The following is a 12,379-nucleotide window of genomic DNA, read 5'->3' as shown; positions in this document are numbered from 1 at the left end:
GAGGTTGTGGGTGCTCCAACACTGGAGATTTTAAGAAGAGGTTGGACTGCCATTTGTCTGAAATAAATGAGATACCAAGATTATGTTGTGTGCAGAATCATTTTTATCCATATCAATACATGTTGTTTTTATTGTGAATTTGAGAACATGTATCTAAAGTCTACATGCTAAAGCCATATATCTGTTCTGTGAGCTTACAGTGTGCCAGCATATGCTGAGGATCTAGAAAGGCCTCTCACTTGTGTTTTTAGCATTTCATAAAATAAAGCATTTGCATCAGGGGTGGGATTCTACAGGTTCATACCTATTCGCTAGAACCGGTTGTTAACATTCTAAGCAGTTTGGAGAACCAGTTGTCAGAAGAAATGACTGGCCTAATCCTGTAAGGGAGGCAGGAAGGAAACATTCTGGTGTTGCTTACAGAAACTGCCTCTCTGTTAACCCTTATTACATTCTTGGCAGGACTAGACTTCCTGTCCCAGGAACGTCTCTGGAGGTATTTTTCCCTTCTTTGCTGGTACTTTGCTTGTGTAGAGTGATCATTCAAAATTACAATAGCACTGAAAAAAGTGACTTATGACCATTTTTCACACTTACAACTGTTGCAGCCTCCCCACAGTCATGAGAGGCCAGGCGAAGAGATGCGTGCCTTGATGTGAGTGATATTGAGTAGGCCACACCCAGCCAATAACATGACCATCAAGCCATGTCCACCCAGTCACACGACCACCAAGCCACGCCCACAGAACCGGTTGTTAAAATTTTTGAATCCCACCCCTGGTTTGCATGATTATAATTAGGCTTTCTCCAATGCTAGAGAGAGCTTCAGAGAGTACTTTCCTAAAGAGTTCCCATGTTTGAAAAGGTGACTCTAGGACAGTGTTTCATAAAAGTGCTCCTAAGACCCCAGCAAGTCCCCTCCCACCAAGATCCTCTCAGGAGTCCAAAAAAATCAAAATTATTTTCCAGCCTAAAAAATAATACAGTATTAGAATTCCATCAAACAATCATGAAAAGTCATAATAGCAGTGAATGCATCCTTTTTAACTTTTAATATAGTAAATATTGATAAATATAACCCATGGAAACAAACACTCTTTTGGGATCCTCCATAATTTTAAAGGGAAGGGGTCCTGAAGTAAAAAAAAAGTTTAAGAAACATTACTCCAGCTCTAGGAAGAACATAACCAAAAGAGAAGACTGAAAAATCCTTATGCAGAAAACAGCATATGGAATATTAATGTGACATGTTTTTGTATCTGGATTTGGAATGAGAAGTTAATATCATCAGTGTCAATAGCGATGTTTGCTTCCATATAGAGTGTCCAAAAATGTTTTTGAAGAAATGGCAGAAAATAAACAAGTTTTACCTGACAGGACAGAAATGGCATCAAAAGTGGATCTACGAATGAAGGACTACAAGAATGATGTGGGAAAAAGATGTTACATTGGACATACTCAGCTGATGCTTTGAACATCAACAAGAGTTACAAATAATAAACCAAGAGAGTGACTTGGATAATTCTTTTATATTTGATTTTCAAAGACGTTTGCTAAGGCTTGACTGAATTTTATGAGAAACGGGGAAAAAAGAAATGAAAAGAAATCAAGTTCTACTGTACAAAATTACTTCGGTGGACTAAAAATTAAGAAAGACATAAAATGGAGGAATATAAAGTTGGCTTATTTTATCAAAGCTAAAAAAAGATATTATGTTATTTTTGGCAACCATTAACAGGTTTTTGGTGACACTATTTTATTATTAAAATGACAATATTTTATGGATTTGTTTGTTGATAATCATTGATTATAAATTAAGAGGTTCCTAAAATTGATTACTCTTTGTTGTAATAAAGGTTGGACGTTATTTTTTTATATATTTCCTCCCTCCCTCCCTTCCTTCCTTTTTCCTTTGCATTTTTATTCTTTCCTTCTACTCTTCTTTTGTTCTTTTAGTTCGTTTTAATTTTTAACTATTGCAATTATAATCTTTAATAAAATTACTTTAAAAATAATAATAAAATGCATTCCAGGAGCACACAATCTTTTGATCTAGCTTATCCGTCCTCCCTCCTACCTCCCTGCCCAGTTTTTCTTTTACTTTCTGCCATAACTTCTCATGGCCCCTGGACTACAACTGTAATCGCCTTTCTGGAACTCCACCTCATTTAAGAGTTATGGGGGTTGGACTTATTTTTTGCTGTCTACTTTTTGCAACACTACTGCTTGCAAAGTCTGAAAATAGCATATTTTACAATATAGTTTTGCTGAGTATTTCAATTTTTGGAAATTTTACCTAAAAACACTTTATTTGTTCATCATCTCCAAAACATGAATTTATAGTGTGAACCGTTCTGGGAATCAGATAGAATTTATTTTGGTTTTAATTCTCTCTAAAATGTTCTACTTTAAAACTAAAATTCAATTATTCAGTTTTTTCCAGCTCCACATTGTAATAAAGACATTCTTTCTCAAACTGGACATAATTGCATTTTTGAATCCATGAGGTGCCTTCAACATGATCTTAAAACAATGTTCTATTTATTGTAGCTGCTAATGTCAACACTCACAATATTCTGGAAAATAATAGACAAAGTCCATTTTGGGACTTTAATACTAGTACTTTTGCAAGTTTTTTTCAATTATGTACAAATTGCCCAATAGTAACTTTTTTGAAAAATTACTATAAAAATTACAGTTAAAGAGTACAGGATTTCTGGGAACGTTGAGACAAATCTTCTAAGGTACTGAACCATACTCCAAAAATTTCTTAGCTCAATTATTTATTCTAAGGGAATTTGAGAAATAGCTTCTATTCTCTATATCTAAGGTTACTCCATATTAATTTATGTAATGGCCCAAATAGGTGAGCCCTGTCAAGTAGAGGAGGCTTGTGTTCTTGTTCAGTTTTAGATTTGTTACTTTTACAAGTATTTTAGACAGTTTCTGGCCATGTAAGTTGTCAGTAAGTTTATAAACCAAGATCTCTGTATGATCACAATGCCATTTTTATGTTGTAGGAGCACCCTCAGGAGAAATGGCCAAACATGCTCTTTTGAAGAAAAATCTACTAAATGATGAGGGAGGGAAACATTATTAATTGCCCAAATCCACTGACACTGTCAAGCAGTGAAATTATTTGAGTAACTGCAAGTTGTAGAAGAATATTATTTATAGAAAGAAGAATGAAAGGCTTTTTGTTCAGCAACTGTGTTCCAGGTCTGCACAACCTGAACTTTGTATTGTGACACATTTTTCTTGCATAGTTTTATCATTGGTGTGCACCAGCCAATTGGTTCAGTGATTGCTATAAACAATCCACATTATACCATCTCTTTTAACATGCCTTTTATTTTGGAAGTGGTTGGACTGATCTTCTGGGCTTATGGAGTGCACAGGACCCAGCCCTATTTTAAGGCTTATCTTTATTGGAAAAAAGTCTTTAAGATCTCTATTTCCATGCAAGGTATTGTTAAGTGTTCTACATGGCACATTGGGCTTAGATACACAATAGGCCTAGAACAGGAGTGTTAAACTCACAACATGATGGCGTTGCCAGGTGACGTATTGCAACTTTCCCCCCCTTCACTAAATTGGGCATGGGTGTGGCCAGTGTGTAATACGTTCAGTCCATGGCTACTTGATTAACATCCCTGGCCTAGAAGATTGTTTTATTTGAGCATTGAGTGCATCTTTTCTCTCTGTGTGTGCGTGCACATACATTCAAGACAGTGTTGATTCTTGGCCATTGCCTAGCCCTAGACCAGTGGTTCCCAAAGTGGGTGATACCGCCCCCTGGGGGGCTGTGGGATGCCTTAGGGGGATGCTGAGAGGCAAGGGGGCCGGCAGGGGGGCACTAATAGGCAGCAGGGGGGCACTGGAGGTGAGGGGCAGGGCACAATTCAGGGGTGAGAAAAGGCCCTGCAGGATCATCCCATTGACTTGCATGCTCTGGTGCAAGGAGCTCTGCCCCGAACGCAGCATTGGGAAAGGAGAGCAAAGCCAGAGTGGCTATGCTCTCCTTTTCAAACATCCCACCGCCACCGTGTTTGGGGTGGTGGGGCATCGCCCCGAAAGCAGTGTTGGGAAAGGAGAGCAAAACCAGAGTGGCTTTGCTCTCCTTTTCAAACATCCCTCCGCCGCCACGTTTGGGGCGAGGCCCTGCAGGTCCACCCCATTGAGCCTCTTGCACTGGAGGCACCTGCCCAAGCAAGTCCGAACGGAGCAGTGCACGAAGTCAATGGGGTGAGCCTGAGAGAGGGAAAGAGAGAAGAAAGAGAGAAGGGGGAAAGAGAAAAGGGAAAGAAAGAAAAAGGGACAAAGAAAGAGGGGGGATAGAAGGAAGGACAGAAATAAAAAGAAATAAAGAAGGAGGGAGGGAGGGGAGGGAGGGAGAAGAAAGATAATGAGATATCTATTCTAGTCCAATCACCTGCTCCAGCAGGGTTAGAAGGTAGTGTGTGTGTGTGTGTGTGTTGTAATTTACCAGTACATTTTGGTTTTGCCTTCTTCAGAATTGGCACTGTAATACATTGGGGACAAGTAATTTTTTAGGCTGGAGATCTGGTCCAATGGATCCCATTTAAAGCCTCAAAAAAATGTGAGAGCTTCCTGATTGTCTTGGCCATGTTTCGTCCACAAAACCTTTAATTAATAGAAGCCAAAGATGTTTCAATGTGCTGGCAAAGATGCTGGCAAAGATGTTTCAATGTGGAAAAGGGCCTCTAAACTAAACTCATTTCAATCTGATGCATCAGGTCTCTCTCTCTCCCTCTCCCTCCTCCATCCCTCCATGCCCCCCTTTCTTTGTCCCTTTTTCTTTCTTTCCCTTTTCTCTTTCTTTTCTTCCTTCTTTCTCTTTTCTCTCTCTCTCTTTTCCTCTCCCAGGCTCACCCCATTGATTTGGTGCACCGCTCTGCTCAAACTTGCTTGGGCAGGTCCCTTTGGTGCAGCGGGCTCAATGGGGTGGACCTGTGGGGCCGGCACCTAGAACGGGGCAGTGCTGGCACATTTGAAAAATAGAGCAAAGCCAGAGGTTGTAATTTTTGCAGCAAAGAATCACAAAAGCTTCTGGATTGTGCACAAGAAGGGACACACATGTCAATGCAATTCAGCAACATAAAATAAAGAAATACAAATAAAACAAATCAACAAGAATCGGCAAAGCCTCTCTGATTAGATTTTATTCACTACTAGAATCTAATCAGAGATGCTTTGCCGATTTTAGTCCAATGACCTGCTCCAGCAGGGTTGGAAGGGAGTATGTGTATATGTGTGTGCATGGCTGTCAAAACTCCAAAAACAGGTCAAGTAGTTCTGGGCAGGCCAGTCATAAATTAGAACACTTGCTAAGCAACTGGCCATTAAGTGAGGACCACTTGTATTTGGTTTGCCAGTCACCAAACTACGTTCACCCAGTCACGTGACCAGCAAGCCATGCCACCAGTCACGTGACCAGCAAGCCACGCCCACCCAATCATGATACCAGCAAACCACACCCTCGAATTAGGCCACGCCCACAGAAATTTGAATCCCACCCCTGGGTGGAGGGCATTGAGGATGAGTTTGTAGCACCAAGGGGGCGGTGGACTGAAAAAGTTTGGGAACCACTGCCCTAGACAGTATAACTACTGCAGTTTACTTGGCAAGGTTTTTGAAAGTGGTTGGCCACTTCATATTTTTTAGGGTTAAAAAAAGAATGTTTAGCCTAAGAAAAAAAATGTTCTGCCTCAGTAAAGAGTATTGTCTACAAAATATCAGGAAAATCTTGCTGCTTACCTGTGACAGATGTTGGTGATAAAGCAAGGACTGGAAGATTTTGTAGAGGCAGATTTTGAAATTATCATAGTTATCATTTCAGTTTTAAAGCACATTGTATGGCCACTGAGTTGAGAAAAAAGACTTCCTTCAATTTGGCAGTATTATCACAATGTACAACTCCTCCTAGAACAGGAACTCATTGCTATCAGCACACTTGCAACTTCTCTCAATATAGTACTGTGTTTGATTGGCAGCTGTACAACAGCATCTGGTTTTACATTACTGGCATGCAGCAATCCTAAATGAGCTCTGAGCAGATAATTTTTCATATAAAGTACATCTGCAGTCCTTCAGCTATATATATATTGGCACAGAATTTGTTTAATCTTAGGGCAAAACTTGCTGTCCCTGGCTTGTTTTGGTGGCTGAAGCCTTTAACAATTCTCTTAATGTCTCTTGATTCTGGACATAGACTTTGATTACAGTATCTGCATCATCCCTTAGAAAATTAAATCTTCTTTCACATGCAACAGGCACCTTGTGTGACTCAGGTGGAAGACAGATTTTTCTCAAGGGCAAAGGGAAACAGCTGCAAACCAGAGTAGTCCATTACCAAAATAAGGGACAGATGGAAGCCATCCCTTCTCTGCTAGATAGTATGATTTCCAGCCTGTTACAATACATGGGTAGAAGAAAAAGGAATTAGAAATGAAAGCTTGCTTTCACTATAAATATGGCTTGCATAAAATGCACAGCAGTTGAATGAATTATTTTATAAAGGCTTCATTAGCTTTTCCACATCAGAATCTTTATGTCCCCAGTGCCTACTTCCAATCTAATGTTGATTATGTTGGCCTGACAGGAGATTTCACCAGATTTCTAGATCTTTTATGAAAACAAATCCTCCCATGGGACAGATTTCTTCTTAGCTTCAAAATATTCATCATACTTTCCCAAAACAAGATGGATAGCCTTACCTGTGGCAGTAATAAGGCGAAACATTTAAAATACCACCCCTTTTTATTTCACTGCTGCCACCACTGATCATCTGCTGTTCAGATTGGAAAGTAGAGGGGGTGGCTTGGTTTGAAATATCCTGACTGTCCCAAAGTATGATTGCCTTGGTAGGCAGGGATCAGTTCTCTCAGAGGAAGAGGCATTCCCACACTGGCCCCAGGTGCCCAGTAGGTCTCAGCCAGAACTTAGCCATTCCATTACATCAATTGAATAGTTAGTGAAGTAAATCTCATTGCATTTCTGGCAAAACTACTATGGGCATGTGGGCTGTTTAAAGTTGAAAACACAACTAACTACCCTGGAACATGGAGAACAGCTAAGGAAGACTTTTAAACTGCTTCAGATGTGGGCTGGGGATGAGAGGAAGGCGATATCATGAGGAGACTGGGGGAAAAGCAGTTGCTTTTATTAAGTACAGTGGGGAAAGAGATTAAAGACACCCATGTGAGATTGTGCTGCATATTGAATGCAATAGGTATAATTCAAAGATGGATTACATCCGCAGGATATAATTTCTGGTTGTTCTGATTTATGAAGTTTAGTAAAACACTTATATATTACAGCTTTGCATTTACATCTGTCCTGATTCTCTATAGTAGATATATGTAATAAGGAAAGAGGGGAGTAAAGTTTTGTTTCTGAACAAGAAGTCAGGCTTGCCATCTTTACTGTCTCCTCAAGCTCCAATTCTAATATTTAGATCAAAACAATAGCTCTGCTAAGCACAGCATAATTTTCTGAATTTCCATCTGTTTGCTTTCTGCCTCTTTAAGTTGATAGTTTCATGAAGCCAGAAAGGGAAAATTAATGTCTTTGGAAGTGCTACTGAAGACAAAAGATGACAAAAGAGGCTGTAGGAGAATTGAGAAATATGTGGATGTAGTTGTGGCCATGGACTGGAGGGTAAACTCCTACTACCCGATGCTGGCAGGCAAATAATGAAGGAGACAGATAAGGAAACAAACAATTCAAAAAGTTCATCACTTAGAATCCATAAAAGAGAAAAAAAAATTTAAAGCAAAGAAACTACATTTATTTTACAAACAACCAAAGATGTTTAAAATGAAAGATGCTTTAAGATCTCCCAGGGTTCAAACAGCTCCTTTAATGCATTTTCCTTCAGCTGATGTATGACACAAAAATTCAATAATATAATTTGCTCTGCTTTGACAGTCAGTCTAATCTCCCTCAATAACAAAGCAGCTAAACGACACTGTCCCCAAAACCTTTAACCTTAGACCGTCTACTCCTAAGAGGCCTATAGGGGGCGTGCATAAGCGCACCAACGTGCCTACTGTCCATGTCCTATTGTTTCTTTTTATTTTTCTTATATGTATCCATTTCATGTATTCATAACTATGTTTATACTTATACCCATTATCTTGTAAGCGACTGACAAATCAAATAAATAAATAAAATAAACTGTCCTTACAGCTTTGATATGGGACTTCTTCCAGCCACAGTTGAAAGGAGCTATGGATAGTTCCTTTTGGATTGTTTTGCTCCATCTCTGAGAGTTAACCAGCCAAACTCAGCTAACTATTTCAAAAGAAGGAAAAGCCACTGGTGAACAGAAATTTCTATTAAATTGCTGTTCCAAAGCAAGCTGACAAAGCATTTTTCAAATTCAGAATATTGGTTATATCGTGGGTTTTGCTTCTACCATGCAGATGGGGTATTATGAAAGTGGGGACATGCTGGTAGCACCTCAGTTATCATGCTGAGAATTGCTGCCCCTTCTTCCCTTATTGACAGATGCTCTTCTCTACCTACCATATGCTGGATCCCCTTACAGTGCTGAAACACAAAAATAAAAAATAAAATCAAGTCTAATTGCCCTACAATTTGCCATCAGCATCTCAAAAATGAATTTCAGCTGTTCTGAAGCATGAAGTAGCCACTATGCTCTGCATTTAGGTGACCATGGGCCAGTCATTCTGTCAGCCCTGGGAAGGAGATAATGACAAATCATTTTTAAAAATCCCTTCTCAAGAAAACTTCATGGACTAGTTGAGGCAATCGCCAGAAGTCAAACAAAACAGTGCAGAGAATGAATATCTACTTTCGCCTCTCCCACTGACACTACATTTTTGAATGGTGCTAAATCCTTTTGCAGAACATAAAGATTATTCTGATATTTTTCTCCCTTGTAGATAAGATTATGACTGGCTGTAGGCTGAAGGTATATACCAGTCCAGTAATTGATATTTTTAAGGTAAACAATGCTGCACTTGAATAATTAGATGGCCTAGACATTGGTATTTGGACAAAGATCTTTTTAACATTTATATTTTATTGTGTTTTACTAATCTAGGTCAGATGTTAATATACAGTATATTATTACTCCATGTGTGATATCCTATATGCTAAATAAATCTCCCCCTGTTCATTAAGATAATAAAAGATAATTTGTTTCTAAAGTTTCTTGCAAAGAAAAAGAGAATGACTGTAAAATTCTCACAGGCAGTTCTTGCTCTTGTTTAATAAGATGGCAGAGAGTCTGTGGGTAAATGAATGTCTTTGTGCAGTCTTTCTCCAGCAGTCAGTTTCCAACATTTCAATTAAATCCCAAAGGAAGACATAGTGAGGGAACTCCCTTGTGGCATCTTCAATCAAAGAAATGTTGACCACCCAGGATTCTTCAGAATGATAGATGAATTTGAGAAAGCATCAGTGCTACCATCCACCATAACCTCCCACACAAAAGCAAACAAGTTTGAAAACACCACTATTAGCAGATCAAAACAAAATACATTCTCAAAATACGTTTACATGAGTAAATGTAGAGGATGGGTGAAGGAAAGGGGCAAAGCTCTGAAACATGCAATGCTACCAAATCATACAACGCAACCTTTTAATAAGACAACCTTAATCAAAATTAGAAAAACAAATAGGGGATAGAAAAATACAGCCAGCTGAACCCAGCAGTATGCCTTCACGATAGGAAAATAAAGTTGCAGGTTGATATCTTGGCATATAAAATGTGGGTTTTACTTTTACAAATAGTGCTGTGAGTAGGCAGATTGAGTGAACAAGTGAAAGAGAAATTTCATCCTTCTTTTCCCCAATGTGATCTCTAGAGAGATTCCTTTGAAGATGATTTTTATTAGAAAAGGAAAAAAAAATGATGCTGTTTATGTTTCAAAAGCCAGTAAATGCAGATATACTGTAGTTCTCAAATTATGTGGAATATCCATTGAGGTAAAAGGAAAACGTTTGCTCCTTTTTTGAGTTTTTCTTTTGGATTAGCCTTTGGTTCATCCTGTATCCAAGTAGTATCATTCCCTAGATTTAGCATACTTTTATTTTCCTGATATTCCTTCAGACAGCAGCTTAATCCACCTGCTTCCCAATCACTTCTCAAGTTCTGCTCCTATTGGGAAGCATAACTTTTTGGAAAGGTGCATTCAATTTATTGCTTTTTTATGAGATCACCAGTGCAATTGTGCAAATTCAGCTTTTATTAAAGAAGAGGGAGGTTGGGAAGAAGAAAAACTGAAGCTTGCCACTGCAGAGAGAAAAAGGTTAGATAAAATGAAAACATGCCAAAATCTATTTAAAAATAGAGAGGAGCTATAATAAACTGAAATTAAAAGTGACAACAGGACTTATTAGGATAGTTGCTTACCCGGGGACTGCAGAATTTTATATTAAAAAGAAGATACTAACTCCAAAAATAATTACATAAATCAGAAACAAAACATTTGCTACAGAATTTGCAGATATATTGCATACCCTTGGTAGGATAATATAAATTGGTAGTGATAATGGTGATGATGATGATGATGATGATGATGAATCCAGAATAAATGATGCTAGATCCAGTTAGTTAATTATACTTTAATATCCCTTGTCTAACCCTAAGATCCTCAACCCGATGTTCATGGTGCCAATGTCCTCAAGGACTTTTCCCTGATTTCACTCCAATCCCCTTACCCCATTCTAACTTCTACAATTCTGAAAACTGGATCATAAGAAGGAAGCTGCACTGTGGAAAATTTTAAAAAATACTAGCATCCAGTACAATATTTGTTTCCCTGAGATTTGGGTCTTCATCACAGATCCCAAAGATGTTATAAAAATGATGAGGGGGTTCCCCTCAAATGCTCAAAAAAAAAATCGGCCACATGCCACATAACTGGACTTTGATAATGGTGAGAAAGGAAGGAAAAAACTTGCTAAAGAGATTGGCTAGTAGCAATCCTACAAATTTAACCTCTGAGTGCTTTGTAATTGCCCCCCCCCAAATACTATCTAGCCACCATTTATGGAAGGAGCAAGCCCTCTGTAGGACAGCCATTTTTATTGAGTGCCTATAACATGTTTTCAAAATGTCAAATGTGCCTACTGGCCCTCAAAGGTTGAAAAGCTCTAAGAAAATAATAGAATTTTATAGCATTAATAGAAAAAAGGTGAACAAGGTGAACAGGTATGAACAGTCACAAATAAATTATTGCCTTTTTTGAAACTGATTCTGTCATACCACAGTTTCATTGACCTGAGAAATTGAGGCTGCAACTGTAAGCATGCTTACTAAGAAATGGGTTCTTCTAAACTTAACAGAATTTATTCTGAGTAAACACATTTTAGGTGGGTTCATATTTTTTTTCACATGCATAGTTGATTATTTGGGGACCAGTGAGTACATTTCAAATTTTAAGAATTTGTTATAGGTTAGTGTTTTCGCATTCATTAAAAAAGGGCATTCATGAACACAGGCATCTGCAGATGGTGATGATGATATGATTGTGAAAATTATAATGCACACTCTTTCATTTTTGATTTATTAAATTGTATTTTGCCTTTATTATTTTTACAAATAACTTAAGGCTACAAATATATTACACACCTTCCTCCTCCTATTTTCCCCACAACAACAACCCTGTTGGGATAAGGAGAATGGCTGGCCCAAAGTCACCCAGGTAACCTTGATGATTAAGGTGGGACCTGGTCTCTCACTTTCTAGCTTGTTAACCATTAACCACACTTATATCCTGACTTTGCGTAAAGCAGACAGTTTGTGTTGTGATATCATGACATGTTTTATCAGTGGTTGCCCCTAACCACACTCTGCGGTGGTCTATAACATTCGGATAATCAGTTATAAAACACCAATTTAGCAAAATGTTATCTGCTAACCCTCTATCCGCATTCTTTTTCTGTATAGATAGATCATATCCAAAGCACTGAGCTGTAAGTTGCCTATCATTTTTATTTTCTAAGAAAGCTTATGGGACCAACCTGAGACTCAGAGGCATTCTTAGAATTAAAGATGATGTTGAAGAGTTCCCCCATTTTAATTAAAATAATGTTTTCAAGATGTACAAAATTAGATGGGTCAGGAGATCTGACAGATACCGAGGGAAATACCTAGAAGCACATTGATATTTCAATGCAGTGGCACATTACAAATTAAAACTTGATTTTCAATCAAGTGTGTGCATTATGTCCATTATAAAAGCTTAGTTAATAGGACTTAAGACTTTGATGATCAGGAGGAGTTACAGTTGTTGGAATGAATGTGTGATATTGTGGCCCTATTTCCAAGTCAGCCAAAGAGGTAGTTTTATTTCTGAGAATTTCTGCAAGCAACCATTTCCAC

The 12,379-nt window shown here is 38.3% G+C and overlaps 1 protein-coding gene across 1 annotated transcript in view; it reads left to right on the top strand.

Moving 5' to 3' along the window:
- LOC148129037 (vomeronasal type-2 receptor 26-like) overlaps positions 1–12,379 on the top strand; it is a 600,870-nt gene that overhangs the window by 479,494 nt on the left and 108,997 nt on the right. The gene's annotated exons all lie outside the window — the stretch shown is intronic.

The sequence above is a fragment of the Notechis scutatus genome, chromosome Z, assembly GCF_049901735.1.
Source record: "Notechis scutatus isolate UNSWTSFEM ecotype Mainland chromosome Z, rNotScu1.2, whole genome shotgun sequence".
Classification (NCBI taxonomy): domain Eukaryota; kingdom Metazoa; phylum Chordata; class Lepidosauria; order Squamata; family Elapidae; genus Notechis; species Notechis scutatus.
The sequence above is the reverse complement of the archived record's forward strand: the minus strand, read 5'-3'. Positions and strand labels throughout refer to the sequence as shown.